The sequence below is a fragment of the Bombus vosnesenskii genome, unplaced genomic scaffold, assembly GCF_011952255.1.
Source record: "Bombus vosnesenskii isolate JDL3184/JDL3185 unplaced genomic scaffold, Bvos_JDL3184-5_v1.1 scf7180000013270, whole genome shotgun sequence".
In the NCBI taxonomy this organism is placed as follows: domain Eukaryota; kingdom Metazoa; phylum Arthropoda; class Insecta; order Hymenoptera; family Apidae; genus Bombus; species Bombus vosnesenskii.
This window is the reverse complement of record NW_022882928.1, coordinates 2,446,517-2,464,111: the sequence shown is the minus strand read 5'-3', so window position 1 is coordinate 2,464,111 and position 17,595 is coordinate 2,446,517. Positions and strand designations below refer to the sequence as shown.

The window sequence follows — 17,595 nt, the reverse complement described above, 5'->3', positions numbered from 1 at the left end:
TCTCGTTAGAGAGCAAAATTATCTCGGTCCGCGAATATCGGAACACGAACCACCCTGAACGAGACGCAATCTTATCCGGCGAGATTGTCGGCAAAAGGACGAATCCGTCTGCACGCGGGTAGAAAAAGGCGAACGCGTGTTGATCAGCGGCCGCAATTTGTCTCTTCGACTTTCGTTCTCGTGCTCGCGAGCCGCGAGACTTTTTTCAGTTCCCGTGACTGCCCGCCTTAAACGTACGCAGGCACGACAAAAGTCGGCCGGTCCAGTTGAACAGGCGGCCTTTGTTATTTACGAGCACCGATACGAGTATTAAGTAACGCTGCTTTCACTGTCGCCTACACGCCCGTTTAAATTCCTCCTGGTTACTCCCAAATCCAATCGAGTCCGCGCGACAAACCTCGTATCGTTCACCTGACGGTGCATTGTTCCGTTGCTTCTACTCGATCCACGTTACGAACTTATCTCGAAGCAGCAAGTTTTATTCGATAATTATCATCAACTTAGAAACAATAAAATATATTTATAACATAGAAGATATCCAATCTTCCACGTATTTAAAAAAAATAAATCTACAAAGACGAGTAAAAGAATATGACAACCGACGGATTCATAACTCTCGTCCCTTATCGCCATCTCTATCTTCATCTCGATACAGGATCTCGAGTACCCGATAAGCGACTTAACCAACCAACTCTATTCGCAAGTAAGACAAACTGCTCCAATGACAATACCACGAAACCCCCGTCAATCCTCAACCCACGCTTTCAACGTCCAATCTATACGCTACAGAACGTTACGTACTTTGTCAAAGACTCGCTAGCATAACCCTCTAACGACGATCCTTCGCAAGGCCGTAATACTTGCAGCTTATCACGCGTCCAGGATGGATAGGAGGCGAAGAACGCGGCAGAGAACGCGGAGAACAAGGCTTGGATGCTCTTGGATCCCGACAATGGGTAACCTTGAATTTAGCAGAGCGGAAACAGCGGCCGCATCTCACCTGGCGATCTCTCTTTCTCTCTAATTACTTTCTCCAAGCCGGTCTATCGGCAGAATCTGATCTAATATGAGCGCGAAACTATCCCTCGTGGCACGGTGCATACTGGGTGAGCGCGAACGCGCGCGTATGACGTAACAGTAACCTACTTCCGGCTGGGGCGCTGGCGTTCATTCACGTGCCACGAAAGAGACGGGACCGAGAGAGTAAACGAGAGAAACAGAACGCGGTTAAACAGAATTCTTCTCGTTTTATCGTTGCCGACGCCCGTTGCTTCTGCGTTTCTGCATTTGTGTGCGAATACAGGTGCACGCGTGTCGTGGTTATCGCGTCGCATCTGTAGCGCGATACCAGGCCGCGGATCGTTGCATTAGACCAAAAGCGGAGCTGAATGCGTGGAAACGGTTCTCTGTCGGCGACGATACACGACGCCATGCCAGATCCTCCTTGTGATCGTAATTAGCTTTCGTATCGAGCAACTGGGTTAATGACGCGTCGAATCTGGTACGATGAGCGCGTTACTGCGTTGAGTACGAGGCGAAGGAATAGTTCGGGAAACGGTGAAGGTGAAACACAGGTCTGCGAGCTTCCACGTATATTTGCTTTTCGTATCGTGAAAATTCTCTTTGTATTTGCTATTTGTGCCGTGGTTGGCAAAGAGATATACAAATTTCCGCACTTACACATTCTGCAACACTGTTGCATTTACATAACTTTTACGCTGCACTTACAAAAGGACAACGTCGAAACGCGTACAGCATGAATATGTATAATACGCGACACACACACACAAGGATATCTTAATTGATCATGCTTAAAGCAGACGGCCAAGTTTTACTATCCTATTTCCTTTTACTTATCTCCGATGTAAGGATACCTACAAACGTTACAGACGTAACTATTATCGATAGTCGGTGCGTGGACCACGACCAGAGATAGATCGAGAACGTCTTCTCGTGTTTCTCTTAAGGGTCGCGAGGGTTCTTCGTCCGTAAACGACCGACGGCCGATCGTTTCGACTTCCCCCGATTGGTCTTCGTTTCCAGCAAAAGCGAGAGTTACTCCCACGCAACGAGACGCTTAATATTCTTTCCTCCTTCGCCATTAGCGTCGATCGTTAGCCAAGTGTTATTTCGCAGTACGGTACACGAACGATCGTGGCCCGTTGCATATACAACCGCGGTGCGGAGAGAGTGCGTGTCGGTCGTGTCTCGTTTTTACAAGAGGCGCGTATACTACATGGACGCGTTAGCGGTTTCGCCATGCGCTCGTAATTTATATCGGCCCTCCCTCGAAATTGTCCGTGGCGAATATTCTTATGTGTATAATGATCCTTATTACCGGTACGTGGGTTTTTACGCAAACGTCTATCTTCTTTCGTCGGTATCGGTTCAGTTGGTATTTCGATGGGAATGATGCACGCGCTTCTACGTCTTAACGTTCAGATTCTCGATATTGTAACACAAAACTATCCGTGCATTCTACGCTTCTGTGTTGGCGAATTAGTGCTATACGCGTAGCCCTACTTTTCTTCGTGAAAAGTCACGGTATCGTATCGTATGGTGGAATAACGGAATAAAACACGAAATTGTCCAAATAAGGAAGATGTAACATGGAAGAAAGATTCTCGAGATGCGTATCTCGACGTGCAACATCTGGAAAGAAAAGTACAAAGTTCAGCGCGAACATATTACCATAAAGTACGCGAGATCACTTTCCCGCGTGGTCTCGGTGCCCCTCTTCCTTTTACAACTGGTACGTTCGATAGATAGAGGAGAGACAAGGAACGGGCATAGTCTAGGAGCGACAGGCACGGACAGGGTTTCGCGGCTGGTAACCCGATCGAGCCAGAGGCATGAGCCGCGCGACTAAATATGCATATTCTCCACGCTCTCGGTGTCTCCGTGCACGTTTGCCGGTGAAACACGTTTCAGGATATCATCCGACGCGAACAATAGGGAATCAAAGGAGGAACGTAGGCGCGCAAGAAAACGTTAGCCGGCGAATGTTCTGACTGGCTGGTCGCCGTTGCAGAATGCGGTTGACATTTCTCGGCAAGTAGAGCGTTACCCCCGTCGAACCGATATTCACCAGCCACCGATTTCCTATCGTTCCGCTATCGATTTCTCTTACTTAGAGTTCTCCCTTTTCCATTTCACTGAAGCGAGAGAAACGGGGGAAAAAAGACAAGGATTCGGTAAAATATGTAAAAATTTCATCAAAAGCTCACCACCAACTCACGCGAATGGCAACGTTTTCTCAGTTTATAACGTTCGATATTTTCCAAGTATGCACCAAGATGGAAATTGTAAATCGATGTATCGATTACACGTAGTTCGGATAGGATAAAGTGTCGGAAGGCAGGACGAGAGATCTGGTTGATTCGATCGAGATCACGGGATCGACGTCGATCGATCGACGGTGTCGCAACGAGGCGACAGTCATTTGTAGACAACGAAATCGGCCGGGACATATTTCTTCGAGTGTAACGCGGACTCTTGGCACTCGTGACATAATGAAGATAGTATGCAACAAGCGGCACCGAGCTTTTCAGGTCAGCTTCCTGCTATGTCGGCAACGTTGATGGATTGCCCGGTTGCATGTCTGACGTGTCGAAACATCTGTTCGATAAAGAATTATTAATCGAACACGCGCGAAACTGTCGTCTCTCCTCTCTGGTAGCTACACGGGTCGAACTTCGGTACGGAGCGGAAATTTCGCCCGAGCTATCGACCAGAGAAAACGCTTGAGTCAACAAAATCGTTATTAATTCGTCGCTGTACGAGATGCCTTGAGATAAAATAAACGTGCGTGATTAATCGCTCTGATAATATTGGCAGATAATATTCGAGTTCTTAATCCGAACGATGACGATGCTTTATCGAAAACAACGACGAAAGTAAAGAGTCGGCTTATACAAACGACGATAATACGTAGCGTACGAGTAATTAACCCGCTGCATCCAGACACTGTATTTTGTAACTGTTTGGAAACCCGTGCAAAAAAACGAGACGGATCCTTAGTTCTTATGGCAATGATTTATGAGCGAAGATCGCTAAACTCGCTGGCTAACAAGCTGACGCAAGGAAACAAGCATCGTATATATATTTTTACTAGCTTCTTGGAGATTTTTTCGATCTATAAAACCGACGAAGAATCAGCCGACAAGATCGGAGTAAAAGGTTTCATGGAACGCGTTGATTCTTCTCGCGACACACTTTACTCCCTTCGCTGTAACTCTTACGTAAACTCTTCTTTAACCGACAAATGAAAAATTAGAAATTTAAAACTGTCGAGTAGATCGACCAGAAGAAGAACATCGGAAAGCTATCATTCTCGCTGGACGATCTCTTATCCCTCGTTAGAAGAGTGGATAGCATCGACATTAGCCGGCGCACGATCGATCAAAGGGATCGGATGGATAGTTGGACGAGAATTTCGACGTCGAGTGGTTCCCGTGCAGCCTTCAAAACGGTTTTTCCACGTTCTCGCGTACACGCGATAGGTCAACAACACGTTGCTCGGGATTCTATCGCGAGCGCAGGAAAGTGTGTCGCATTGGTTGGTACGTGTGGTGGGTTCGTATTATCCGTGTACGTATGTACGTGTGGGAGAGAGAGACACACCACACGACCGATTGCGCAAAACGCTTAAATCTTTGAAACGAGTATAACGGGTATCCGTTCAGTATGCCACGAAGAGGCATACAATGTGCAACAGGCTGTACTTGTAACACTTCCCAGCCACCGCTTGCCTCTTACGTCTCATTGTTAAATCGTTGTTACATATGTATGGTGGTGCGAGGGAAACGAGCGCGTGCGACGTATCGAATCGACTAACGACCGATCGAAAAACTTGCTGAGATATCAAACCGCCTCGCACGCTCAACGTCACACTAAATCGCTAAAATATATCTCGAGTGTATCTAGTCGACTCTTCGAAATTGATCGCACGCCACTTGGTTCACGCGTGTTCCTTTAATCGCAATTCGTGATTTCGTTGGACGAGAGATTAAGACGAATGAAACTGCACGAGGTGTATAATTCTTCGCTTAATAACAGACATAATTTTCAAGCAGAAGGCCATAACGTTCTTACCGGATCTATCGAGTATTTTTTATTGCGGCCGAACAAAAGGCGCATTTGGACCTGGCCACCCAGCCTACCTCGTAGATCAAGCCAAGTGTGCTCGTCCTTCGTTGCGTTCTTCTTTTCTGCGCGCGTTTCACCAAGCTCGTGGTGCTCCTGTCAGGATCCTTTGTGTAGCCTTATAACTCTCCCCTGGGACCGCGTAGATATAATCGAACGAGCGGTTCCGAACAGACCGATCCGCGACGAACCGTTTAATTTAGCAGCTCGATCCCTTCCGAGCCTTTTTCGCCTTCTAGGAACCGGACAAGGCTACGTTTTCTACGTAGACGAATGGGCACGAGATCAGCGAACGTGTCAGACTCGTGATCCGTTCAACGTGTGTGGGAATGGTATTCCAGGAGTTCTAGGCGATCTGGGTCAGTAACGAACTGTGGGTTAAGGTCGTCCGAGGTTAATCGAAGGTTAATCGCTACTTTTGTGGTGGCGAGACGCGTGCGAATTCCACGACCAATGATATTCTACTTAAGTTGACAATAGGCGAGTGGTAATTAGATTTGGATAGATTATTCGAATTTTGCAGTGACCCAGTTTCGCTACTCATCGTGTTTGCAAATACCTAAATTCCGTACTAATTGCCCTGTAGAATATCGAATGCTAAAATAAGCAAATTTACGCTATAAATAAGAAAACTTACGCTAATACGGGTCACCTAGTTCCTAAAGTTATTATACCGTAAGAAACGTTCGAACTTCAAACTAGTTCCTCTATATGATATATTGCTGGAAACTTTCTGGAAACCGGCTAAGAAGCTCGGGCGATCGATCTAAGCTGACTCAACGGACTCGTCGCAGAGTTTCTAACAGGGAAATTAGCACGCGATACCGTTTTTTAACCTAGACACAAAAACTAGCGCAGAGTGGTGAACGCGCGTAGCCCGCATTCCCTCTCGAAATTGTCGATCGTATCCAATCGACCATAAGATTCCTCTGCAATGGCCATTAAACGGGAATTCCTGCCGGGACGAACAAGGAAGATTTTAATCCAACAGGCCTCGAACAACGAAGTTTAAGCTCGCAATACGGAATCGGACGCACAATCATCGCCGGTTATCGAGGCTAGTTTATGCCCATGAACCCATGGTAATACGCGTTTCTCGCGGCGAACGAGGCAATAAACGTTGTCCTAAACAGGCGAGGAATTCATCTGCTCGTTTTATTAACACGCGCACCACTCGCGCTCGTTTTTTTCCACTACGCCCTCTGTGTTTAATAACAATAATTTATAACAATTCCATCCTTGGAAGCACAACGAAATAAGAAACCAGCCCCATACCGTCGTTCCCTTTGAAATTGCGTATAATCAGGTATACAGGGTGTTTAGGGATAGTTTACTTTCTTACTGACATTTCTACTACAAAATTCAATTCTTCGCAACATTCGACACATTTCCCTATTTAAAACGACGAACATATGCGTTCTCAAGGTTGTGGAATGGAACTGCTGTTTCCTAAACAGGACGTGTAAAATCTATTCGACGGCCCTCTACCTTCGTACCTCGCTGTATATTTCTTCGACTTTCGTTCGAGGGAAGACAAAGAAGAGAAGTTTCAGCGAATTATCCCCGTCGTGGATGTTTTACCATTGCGTTTGAAATTGGACGCGTAGATAGGAGCGAGCCGCAACAGCTATTATTCGCGAAGGTCGTTACACGAGCGAGAGCCGCGCCATTGTGTCAAACGGCTAGAATTGCCGCTGTGAACAACGTGAAAATGAAACGGGGGCAACGAGAGCCCCTAAGTCTTTCGCCTGCAGAGCTAAGAAACAAGCAACGAGCCTCCATTGTGCGCCGTGAAATCTCAGACAGCCTGAAACGAGTCCCCGAGCTCGTGCATTACGTCCGCGGCTAAATGACAGGGGTCACTCGGTGTACGCAACCATTCCTCGTTCGAGAGGATTATTGAAATGGTTAGGCACGTAAAATAGTTTTACTTCACGCTCTGCTGCCAGGTAGTCTGGCACTGGTGGAAAAGTTGAACGAAGATTTGGTTCCTGAATGGCAGTGGTTAAGATGCCGAAGCGATTGGACCCAATATGTGTCGATCTTGTTTCGCGCACAATCGTTTTGCCATTAGATCGCCGATGACTCGTTTATCTAGAATACTTTCAGCGAAATTGACAATTTTGTAGAGGCTTTCTTTTAAAATCCAAGAGTGTCGAATACCGTTTGAAAATACGTTTGATTCTTCTCAGAATACGAAAATGAATAAACTGATTGATAAATAACGATTGATAAATTTGACGAGATAATATAATTTATCGTAGATCGTAAATATCGCCTCGACAAATGTAGAAAAGAGGCGTTCGTACTCGCGACTCCATGAAATCGTAAGTGATTAATCGAAGTGAAATTTCTGTTTCTACACTGTCTATGTTACGTTCGGCAGGTTACAAATACCAGACAAATGTTTCTGGCATATTTAGTAACTAAATGATTAATCGATCGAATAAATTTCATAATGTAAGACCATTAAATCGATGAGGCAACGAAAATATCTTAATTACGAAGTTAAACTTTAATATACTGGTAATGTCTAACGATCCAGCCTCGACTTTTCTCAGCTGGCTAACTCGATTCCCGCGATCTCTCGCTGTCGACATGTAAATCGAAAACTCTGATAACATCTTTTAACGTGCTAATTATCCACTTTGGTGAAACAACTGGCTGCGAAAAGGTCAAGATCTGGGTGTGAAACGACCTGCACAAACTTTGCACCGGAGAAACTGCTCGATTCGTCCCGATCAACGACAGCCGAGTTTCGCACGGATAAAATAAATTTCAAACGATTCTTAACCTCGCTTATTAAGCCTCGTATCCTGCACGACGATTTCTCTCGTTAAGGCAACGATATCCTCGATGTTTCTCACGAGAAACCCGCCATTTCGCTATCGCTGCCCTTGCCAACATTTCACCTTGGTCTAGGGAATTCTTTTACGCGCGGCCGACGAGCAAACGATCCATCGTGAGATTTCGTCCTCGACATACCCGGAGACCCGATTCACCCTCGCCACAAGATTATTATTAATTCGCCCTATAATCGCGTGCGTCTATCAACGTGGTGTCGTAAAAAATATGCGCTCCCGTGCTTCCTGAGCTCGTTTCGCCGTTGCATGGGACGATAATTATCGTCTGCTCGGACTTAAGCCTTTCGTGAAGCGTTGCGTGGAACGATCGTCCAACTGTACAAGAATCGCGCTGCAAACGTGATCTATACCTTGTTTCGTGTATCCGACAATGACGGTCGCACGATAAGGTACACGTTCACGACTTCTGCGAAAAAGAAACGAGAAAAAAGAGAGGAGTCCCCGATGGTAGGTACATGGTAAATGATCGAGTTTCAACGTGGAACCGAAGAAACGAGTTAACGAACTACGAGGAGAGGATACGGTAAAAGGATGATGTTGGTTGGCGATGATGAAAGTGACGATGAGTGGAGAATATTGGCTAATGCCGGCTAATGTTCCGCGTTTCAACAACTCGAACCCTTTTTACGAAGGTGTCTAAGCATCCAAGAAACGGAAACCCATCGCATAACGTCTAATTAGTATCCGCTACACCGACGTCTAGTGGTTTCAAGTATATTAGCATTCGTTTCTATCCTATCCGCGGCACTTTTTTGCCAAATCGAAAAAACCAAACCAAGATTGATTCTACAATGTCCGTGCGAGACTAAATCAAACGTCTAACGACGCAATTGTCGGTATCGGGAAGAATCCCGTGGTTTTTTTCATCGCTAGAATAGTTTTTACCAAATGCTCATTATCCGACCATTTTCTAACACCGCTGCCTTTACTTCGTTGCATGCATAACGATTGTCGCGTTGGCAAAAATTTTAAACTCGTTACTACTCCGTTCTATAGAGCGATACCGAAGGATCGAAAGTTAATCGATGAACGAACTATCGTTATTTCGTAACGAGAAAAGGTTAAAGGGATAAACGATCTTAATGTTTCTTAAGTACCTCTCTAGCTCGTAGGAACGAGCATAGAGGACGCGTATAGAGGCGCCGCTCGTTAAAACAAACGCAAAGTGAACCGGTCACGCCCGATCGGCTAGTCGTTACCCTCGATACACCCCGGAATATTAATTAAGCGGCGTAATTAATAGAGAGTACGAGGCAGGTACGGATAGTTGAGCGCGGACAGGAGTTAGCGACGAGCATTGCTCAGGCGCCACAGTTATCGTAATTATTGTAATTGGCGTTTACGAGGGCCATGAAGAGACACCGGCTGGTCCGCTTCTCTCAGGAGCATCCGAGCGGAGAAGACGACTCGATCTTCCGGTTCTTCGACGATCGAAGGTCGGTCAGAGCCTCGTGGATTACGCCACGGATGTGCCCTTTCGTGTATCCACTATGTTACTTTGTTCGATGAGGCTCAATGGCGGAGAAAATGGCTGGTGAACGACCAGATGAAATGACCACATTGTTTAAGGAGGTCACGAAGGCGAGGTGAAATCTTCTTCTCCGTCTTTCTTTCTTTAGGTATGCCATATCTATACCTTGTTTACGTATCCATAGTATGTTAACGTCTTAACCGTTATAGATGGTGGCAATTATAACTGGTATAAAAATGTAGATGGTGAAACACGAAATGTACTGGCCGCATCATACGAGATTCCACTGTATATGCAAATTTCGTATTTCTTAATGAAAAAAATATCTTAAATACTGCTAATTTGTAAAATGTTCATTGGCTGTTGTAGTACGTTTCTGCTTAATCTGGACCGGTTCGATCGGTCTAATGGAGTCGATTTACTCGTAACTGGTCGACAAGTTGTCCTAAAAACGTGTCGTATCTAGCATCCCTATCGATACGACAAACGCGTCTATCTTTCAAGTAGTTACTTTCCCACAGGTGGAGTCTTTTACATTCCAGAAACGATCGACTCGAACGACCTGTGTTTTGCGCGATCGGTAATTGCTTCTGATAAAACGTTGTTTTATCGCGCTCGCTTCCTATAAGTAGCTTTTTGCCCCGGCTGCAGACTCGGTGTTTCCTCCAGCGTGAAAGAAGAAGATCGCGCCATGAGGACACGGGGCAAGGAGGCGGATAAAAAAGAAGGAAGAAGGACCATGTCTCGTTGCGCTCGCACAAGCGAGAATGCATTAAACCACTCTGTCGAAAAATCACGCCGAGCGTAACGTGTTTAGCACGATATAATCTGATGCGGTGATGCAACGCGCTTGGTAATATATTAGCAAGTCAAAGTTGCGCTGGAACCGGTTCATAAAGCGTTAACAAACTATTTCGAACGGGCAACATAAATTATCGTCGATCGGGGGCTTTCCCCTGCCGCGTCGCAATCGGCAGCAACGTCGAAAACAGCAACAATGTTAGCCGCTACTCGTCGTTCGATCTTCTTATCGAGACGAAGGTGAGAAAGCTTCGGTAAAGAGATAAAAGAGAAAGCGCGTAAAGATACGATTATTGTTGGTAAGATCCTCGAAACGATGCCGACGTTCGGATAACTCCCTTGAAAACGAGAGTCCACTCGTTTTATTCGCGCATCGCGGGGATTACTCTAGCGTGGAAAGTCGGTAAGCATCGCAGTCGCTGGTCACAGTTCGATGAACCGAGGAATCTTTGAATTCTTCGAACGAAACATCGAATTAGAGCAGCAGCGTGACCGAAAAATCGTTTGGAAACGAAAGGCTGACTAATTGAGAGGAGAAATATTTCTCCATGCGAAACCCGCTTCTCCGTTTGAAATTAAAGACAAAGTTTATACGAGACACGTCGCGCCATGACAAATTTACCATTCACGTCTAATCGCGTGTGATTAAGGCAACTCTCGTGAACAGAGAAACCGTTTACGTTCCGAGGTATTCGTTACCTTCGGCCAAACCGAATCTATGTCCCAATTAACGTACAAATGGCATAATAATTAATCGTAAAATAATAAAACGACGAAGATCGAAAGCAGGGACCGCAAAATTTCGTTTTCGTCTTCGTCTTACCGAATAAGATTGTTGATGGGACGCAACGTGTTCGTCGGTAGCAGTGGAGTGGGCGAAAACTCAGAATTTCTCACCTATCTGAAAACGATCGAAAGAGGCTAATTACCGCTTGCTCGGCGATTATTCAGTCTCGTTAACCGTGAGAAGAACCGATCGGAGCAGGTACTTGGAAATAGACGCGCGTGTCTTTTTGATCAAATGACGTCCGCGGTGTCTTCGCGGTCGTTGCATTCGCGACAGGCGCGGACAAAGAAGCTGTTCACCTTCGCGAAATCGATATCGGTAGCCTGCCGATTGATAAACGAGATGCTGGAACCACGCACCCTTGTCACGTACAGATCTCTGTTCGCGCCTTATCTTATCGCGGGGTAAATTAATTCAGTAAAATTTCTCTAGTCACGGCCTTCGAAAATCTAAAAGTCTGCAAGCAGAGATTTCCCCGAGACGTAAGTCTGGCGTGATCGAGTGACAGAGATCGATAAGAATCGTGTAAAATAAACGAGGCTAGCTGGCAGCCATTTCGAGTGGCGCGGCGACCGTGTCCTTGCGCGCATTCAAATCACCGGTATTAAGCAGCGGTACGCGACTATTGAGACGTGTATCGAAGACAGTCCGGTGAAAAATGTCAGCGACAATATATGCTTGGAGAAGGAAAAACGAAGATGGAGACAAAGATGGTCGAACAGAGTCAGATAAATCAGCGAAGAGAGAGCCGAGAGCTGTGAAACGTTCGATCGCAAAGTCTACCTGAACTTCACCACCGTATACTGGATTTCTTATCTGCCGACATATCGAGCCGCGGTAGAAACGTTTAATTATCGCATTCGTTTCTCGTTATCAAGGCAGTTAAAATAGGCCTCGATAATGCTCGACACTCCTGGACGGCCTGTTTTCCTTTTGTTCAAAGGCTACGCAACGAGTACCTAGTTTAATACGACAGATATACTTACTACCATCGTGTGCATTGTGCATTACCCTATACAAATATCCTACCAATTTTCTTATCTAGCAGGCTGATGCTACTTGAAGGTACGAGATGCCCGCGGTAAAAGCAAGAGAAAGAGCGACGACGGAACAAACGATCGTCCTATTTGTATCTGGAATTAGAGATCCTCCGGGGTGAGACCGGTACGCGTGCCCTCTTCCACGCAGACCGAGCATTACAAGAACGATGGAGAGGCGCATCATCAAGGGCCGTTCGAAGAATCACCGAGTAGGACCACGGGCCCTTTTACGGTCAGGGAACCTAGCCGCACCGTCTACGCTAACAATGTTTGTTATAGCAAACGTACGACGCGGAATGTACGCATTATATCATTACGCATTATTACCCATTACATACCTCGTTACACCGTATGTATCGTATATTATGCCGGCTACGTCGGTAGAAAAACTGAGGGATTTCTCTCTGGCCCGTTCGCCGCTGATGGGACTTGCGGGACCATTACCATGCAAGATGCGTGGCGAGGGTCCAGCCGCGTGTACCTGCGCGCGTAATACGTGGCGCGGGGATATCTAATTGTATAGTAAATAACCTTCGTAAATTACGCATATAATGCTTAATGCCGACGTCGGGAGGCGCATTGTGCGGCACCTATCGCGCCATGACATTCAGTCCCCACGACTCGCTTCGAGCGATCACCGCTGGCTTACACCACCACTCCGCTCTTTCTCTCTCTCTCTCTCTCTCTTTCTCTATTTCTCTCGGTATACTCTTTCTCTGACGTCAATAGAAATCTCGAGTCGTTGTACTATCGTTATTTCAAAACGTCCCCCATGGAACAGTCTGTGAAGAATCGCGGACAGTCTAGGTGGCACGCTGGCATTTACTAGCGCCATTTCAGAAGCATCTCAGGTATCGAGCGACATTAACACGTTCGCTATTGGCAGAATTTCGCACGGATTACACCCACGTGTCAAACGAAGTGTACGCGGTTTTCGAAGAATTCCGTCCGGTTAAACAGTATCCTATATACGCGATAGTAATACGGAGAAGTAGACTTTTAGAAGTAGATTATGAAATTCGATGGAAGTTGTACGTCGATAACAATGTGCGAAAAAAATTACACGAAATTTTTACGTAGATAAGCGACGATAATGTTTGGATAGAGATAATTAGATATTGTACTGATAATATCTTGCAAATACGTCGTTACGAAAGCTGCATAGAAGAAGCGGCGAAAAAGTTTCTAGAAATCAAAGAAACAGCGACAAACGACATGCTACGTTTGATAATGACAAAAATAAACGCAATAATCTACTCGATATCTATATCTACGCTACCAAACCTTGACGAAAACATTGCAAATAATTCTAATCTAAAGCTCAATCTAAATAGTTAATCGCTCTTCTTAATACTTAATCTTCTCAAAAACTAACTGGAAAATAAAATTCTCGAAAATGCCGATATTTATTTTTGATAAAATTGTACTCCATTTGAAGATTAGCCGCAAAGTATTATTATTCGCGTGACTCGTTCGATCCTCGCTATCTCACATATGTCTCGAACCAAGCGGTAATTACAGGTGCAGTACACCTTCGAAGCGGCGAATACGATACGGCTCGGGTCTGCATCTGGTTCACAGGACCGCGAAAGCGGGTTACATTATACTCGGTAGTTCGGACGTAACCCGGAACACACACGGTTGCGCAACCCGTACGAAACCTTCCAGCGTAACATTGACTTTTTCAAGTGTAATTGCCGTTCGCGCGCTCCGATTACTAATCGACGCGGCCGGTGAACGTGACACACATTCGATTTTAACCTCGACGGCAGTCACTCGTGCGCACCGCGTTTACGGGCCATTGTCCGCTTCTGGACGCGAGAAAAAACCCGTGGAAAAATGGTGATCGTCTATTAAGCAGTCGTTTGGAACTGAAAAAGAGTTGCACTCCTGGAACGTATATTATTCGCGATCCTTCCTCGACCAAGATCGGACCTCGCTGCGTGAAATTACACGCGAACGTAGCTGTAGTGGTTTCGAAATTACAAAGGATATATGTTTATACGAGAATAGGAATATCGATATTTTGCGTTTTGCGTACGTTACGTGACTGCGTTGGTAGCGAACACACTGTTCGTACGGTGCACCGCAAGCAAGGCAACGTTAGAGAATCCGGATTCGCAAAACCAGTTCGGCCCAAGCCGTGTATTAACAGTTAATAATAGCAAGGCGTAATTGCGATATTCTAATATTGGCAAGAATTGGAAAAAGAAAGGGATAAGGCTAACGCAAGTTCGGCTAGAACAGCTGGTGAGACTTTACAACGTGCTCGCTACGCTACAGCTACGACAATTTGTTACTACTTCGTCAGTGGAATTGGGCATTCATTACTCAGACTAGTCACGTCGATTGACAAACGCCATCGTTAACGTGTCGAGAAGAATTTAGTATGCTCGAGGGAATAGACATTTAAGAATTGAAGTATCTCGTAAAAATGGATATACAAAGGTACTCGTAATATCCAACACTTGGTATCAAAATTATTCGATTATGGTAGCACTAAGCAGAATATGTATAAATTTATTAAGTTGTTCGAAAAGTTGTTTGCGTTTCATAAGGCGATAATAGATAAACAACAATTTCTGATTTATGTTATTTTATTGAATCAGCTACGATCCATTTCGTCCCATTTCTATTATTATGTTCGTGAATGATTCAATAAACCAATATAAAACAAAAAAACATTGTGCCTCTATTATTTCCCTACAAAACGAAAGAAACATTTCGGACAACCTAATAGAAGAACATTTGTTCAAAGCTACAAATATTCGAGATCTCTTGGAATTGTTGGAGTATTCTAAAGCCGAGATTACTTCGGTGAACCGAGGTACTCTCGATAACACGGACGTCCGAGAATACAGGTACTGCAGAATGCAGCTATTCGAGAGTATAAATTTCGACGCCGATCGACACGCTCCTCGTCCTTAGGGCGAACCACTAACGGTAAGGGATCAGGGAAAAAAGGGAAAAAAAGACGAGAGACGAAGAGGAGGAGAACGATGGCTCGCCAGTCTCGGTTTACGATCACCTTGCGGGAGAAATCCCTGCCCCTTTGACCGCCATTTTTTCAGACGATGCTAACAAATGGAACGCGTAGAACGTTTCGGAACACGTCAAGACAGAAGGAAACTTCGAGGTCCGTTTTTTGCTTTGAAATGTATACGAGCAGCGGTGAAGAAACAGATCACCGCGCGTCTCGTTCGTGAATGGTAAACATTGCTACGATCGTCGAAATTTTTTTTCTATAGCGGAGTAATATAATTCGACGTAGTAAACAGAAGAACGCGTGTTTTCTTTGAACGCGTATTTCACAATGAATGTAATCGTGAAACGTAAATACGCGTTGGGGTGTTGATCGTAATAACAACGGAAATTAACGCGCGTTGCTTATTTACAAGTTACGTTACGAAAATTAGTTTCGATGCAAATGGAACGCCATTTGTCCGACCGCGAAATAAACATTAACCGTTTAATCGCCGCGACGTCGATTCGATTCTTTCAGCAAAATAATAATCCGCGATATCAATAACCGTGTAATTACGAATCTATCTACCGTACGACGACCTTTAACAGATCGAGTAATAAAAACACGATCGGTCTCCAGGACGTACAATCACTCAACCTCGGACAGAAATACGTACAGTTTTCTCGATCGAACACGGAAAGTTCCGTTACCCTATTAATCGCCAAAAGTTCCGAGAAATCCGATCGAGTAAGCTGGCCCTGCGGGACATAAGGTCCAGTGGACACGTCGCGTCGCTACGAAAACGATATCCTACTAAAACTTTCCACTCACCTGCTGCCACTGCCTCCGATCCAGAACGTGGTGAACGACGGTCGCCGTGAGGCACGTCCGCTTGCAAACTAATTTTTGTTTTCCCCACTGGTAACTCCACTGTGGCACTGTATTACCGTATATCTACTGTACGTATGTATATCTATATATACATGTATCTAACTCTTCGGCCGTACGTACGTAGATACCGGGCGTATATGTGTTGGTTTCCAACCACGTAAAGGGGATGCGTCCGCGCGATTCGAGGCGACAAGTACGAGGAAATCACGTGAAATCACCGTTTCGTATTTCGACGTGAGCCGAACGAAAATACGTGGAAAAAGAGATGGAGTAACCGGCAGGGAGAAAAGGAGAGTGACGACTGGCCCTGCTCTGACACAGATCACTGACCAATTCCGCTAGAGGACTGACGCGGTACTGACTCGACGTCGCATCTGGCGAGGAGCGCGACAACCGGCTTCCAGGCGTTCGGCCTGTTTCGACCGAGTTCGGCTTCGTTCGCCGCTCGAACCTGTGGCTGCGGACGTGTGCGCGTACCGAACGAACGCGCGTCCGTACGTTTCTGTGCGAACGTGTGCGTACAGGTACTGGGTATAGTACATCAAGGTAAGTAACGTGTACCAAGGTATAGGTACGCCCACGCAATTTAGACCCCTGACGATAATGAAGAACTCGGCTGTACCTTACGTGAGCGTGCATTATGGCCGCGTTCGCGCGTTGATACCGTCGAGTGGAGCGTTTCGACGCGCGTTTCGGTGGTGTGCACGCGCCTGCCGGAATTCGTTTCGTTTTGTTCGCCAGAAAGGAAACCGATAACCTCGACATTTTTGGCGGTAGATCGTACGACGGTTTCCTCGTTCGCGCCTGCTTCTGCGTAAACGGTAGGTTTAGATCGCTATTATCGATAGCATTTCCCGAACGGAGGTAAAGGGTCGTTCGAAGATGGTACTTGCGAGAATTTGCATCAACGTTCGAATAATCGCCTTAATCGTAGCATTATTGCATTAACCGTGCTTTTTGTGGCTGATCTCGCATCGCGTTAAGTGTATTACCTTGTAGAAATATTGCCGCGTATCGGTATCAAGCCTTCCTACGGAGAGAAACTGGTTTCACGTTTTGCACGCGCATTCGCTAATAAAATCGCGACAGCCACGAACGATACTCGTAATCGATGTCGTGGTCGCGGTTATTGCCGTTTGTCTCTTCATCCTACTCCAATTTTCGACAGGGATGAAAATACGCGGCGAATTGATCGATGCTCGAGCCAAACTCCCCTATCGAACATTCGGCGAATTATGTCACGACAGTTATCGAAGGTACTCTGTTGATGGAAAAATTACGATGTAAAATACAACGTGCTATGAAACACTCCTATAGCGATTAACGAGTTAGGACTATGACGCGTTAGCTGACGTTCCACTAGACCGCCAAGAAAGGAATCGTTGAAAATAGTCCGTTAATAGCGAAAAGTCTCGGTTCTTATTAAGTCTATCCGAGTAATGTGAAACGATCGCGATATTTATGCACAGGCATCGATGGAGCTTCAGAGGAAACAAGAAGAAACTTCCTGAGTGGCCGATGTCCATCCGGCACGGCGTTGATCCTGCGTGTTAATTCGTCGTGGAAGGCGTAACGAGCACGCGCAGGAGTACAAGTTACGCGAGTACGTTACCGCATCTTACGCGTAACAT

General features: G+C 45.7%; 1 protein-coding gene across 1 annotated transcript in view; it reads right to left on the bottom strand.

The window, feature by feature from the left end:
* Positions 1-16,337, bottom strand: part of LOC117231083 — a 138,692-nt gene extending 122,355 nt beyond the window's left edge. The window contains exon 1 of the mRNA XM_033489166.1: positions 15,905-16,337. The gene's annotated coding sequence lies outside the window, so the exon portion shown is untranslated. The remainder of the gene's footprint in view (positions 1-15,904) is intronic.
* Between the last annotated feature and the right edge of the window lie 1,258 nt (positions 16,338-17,595).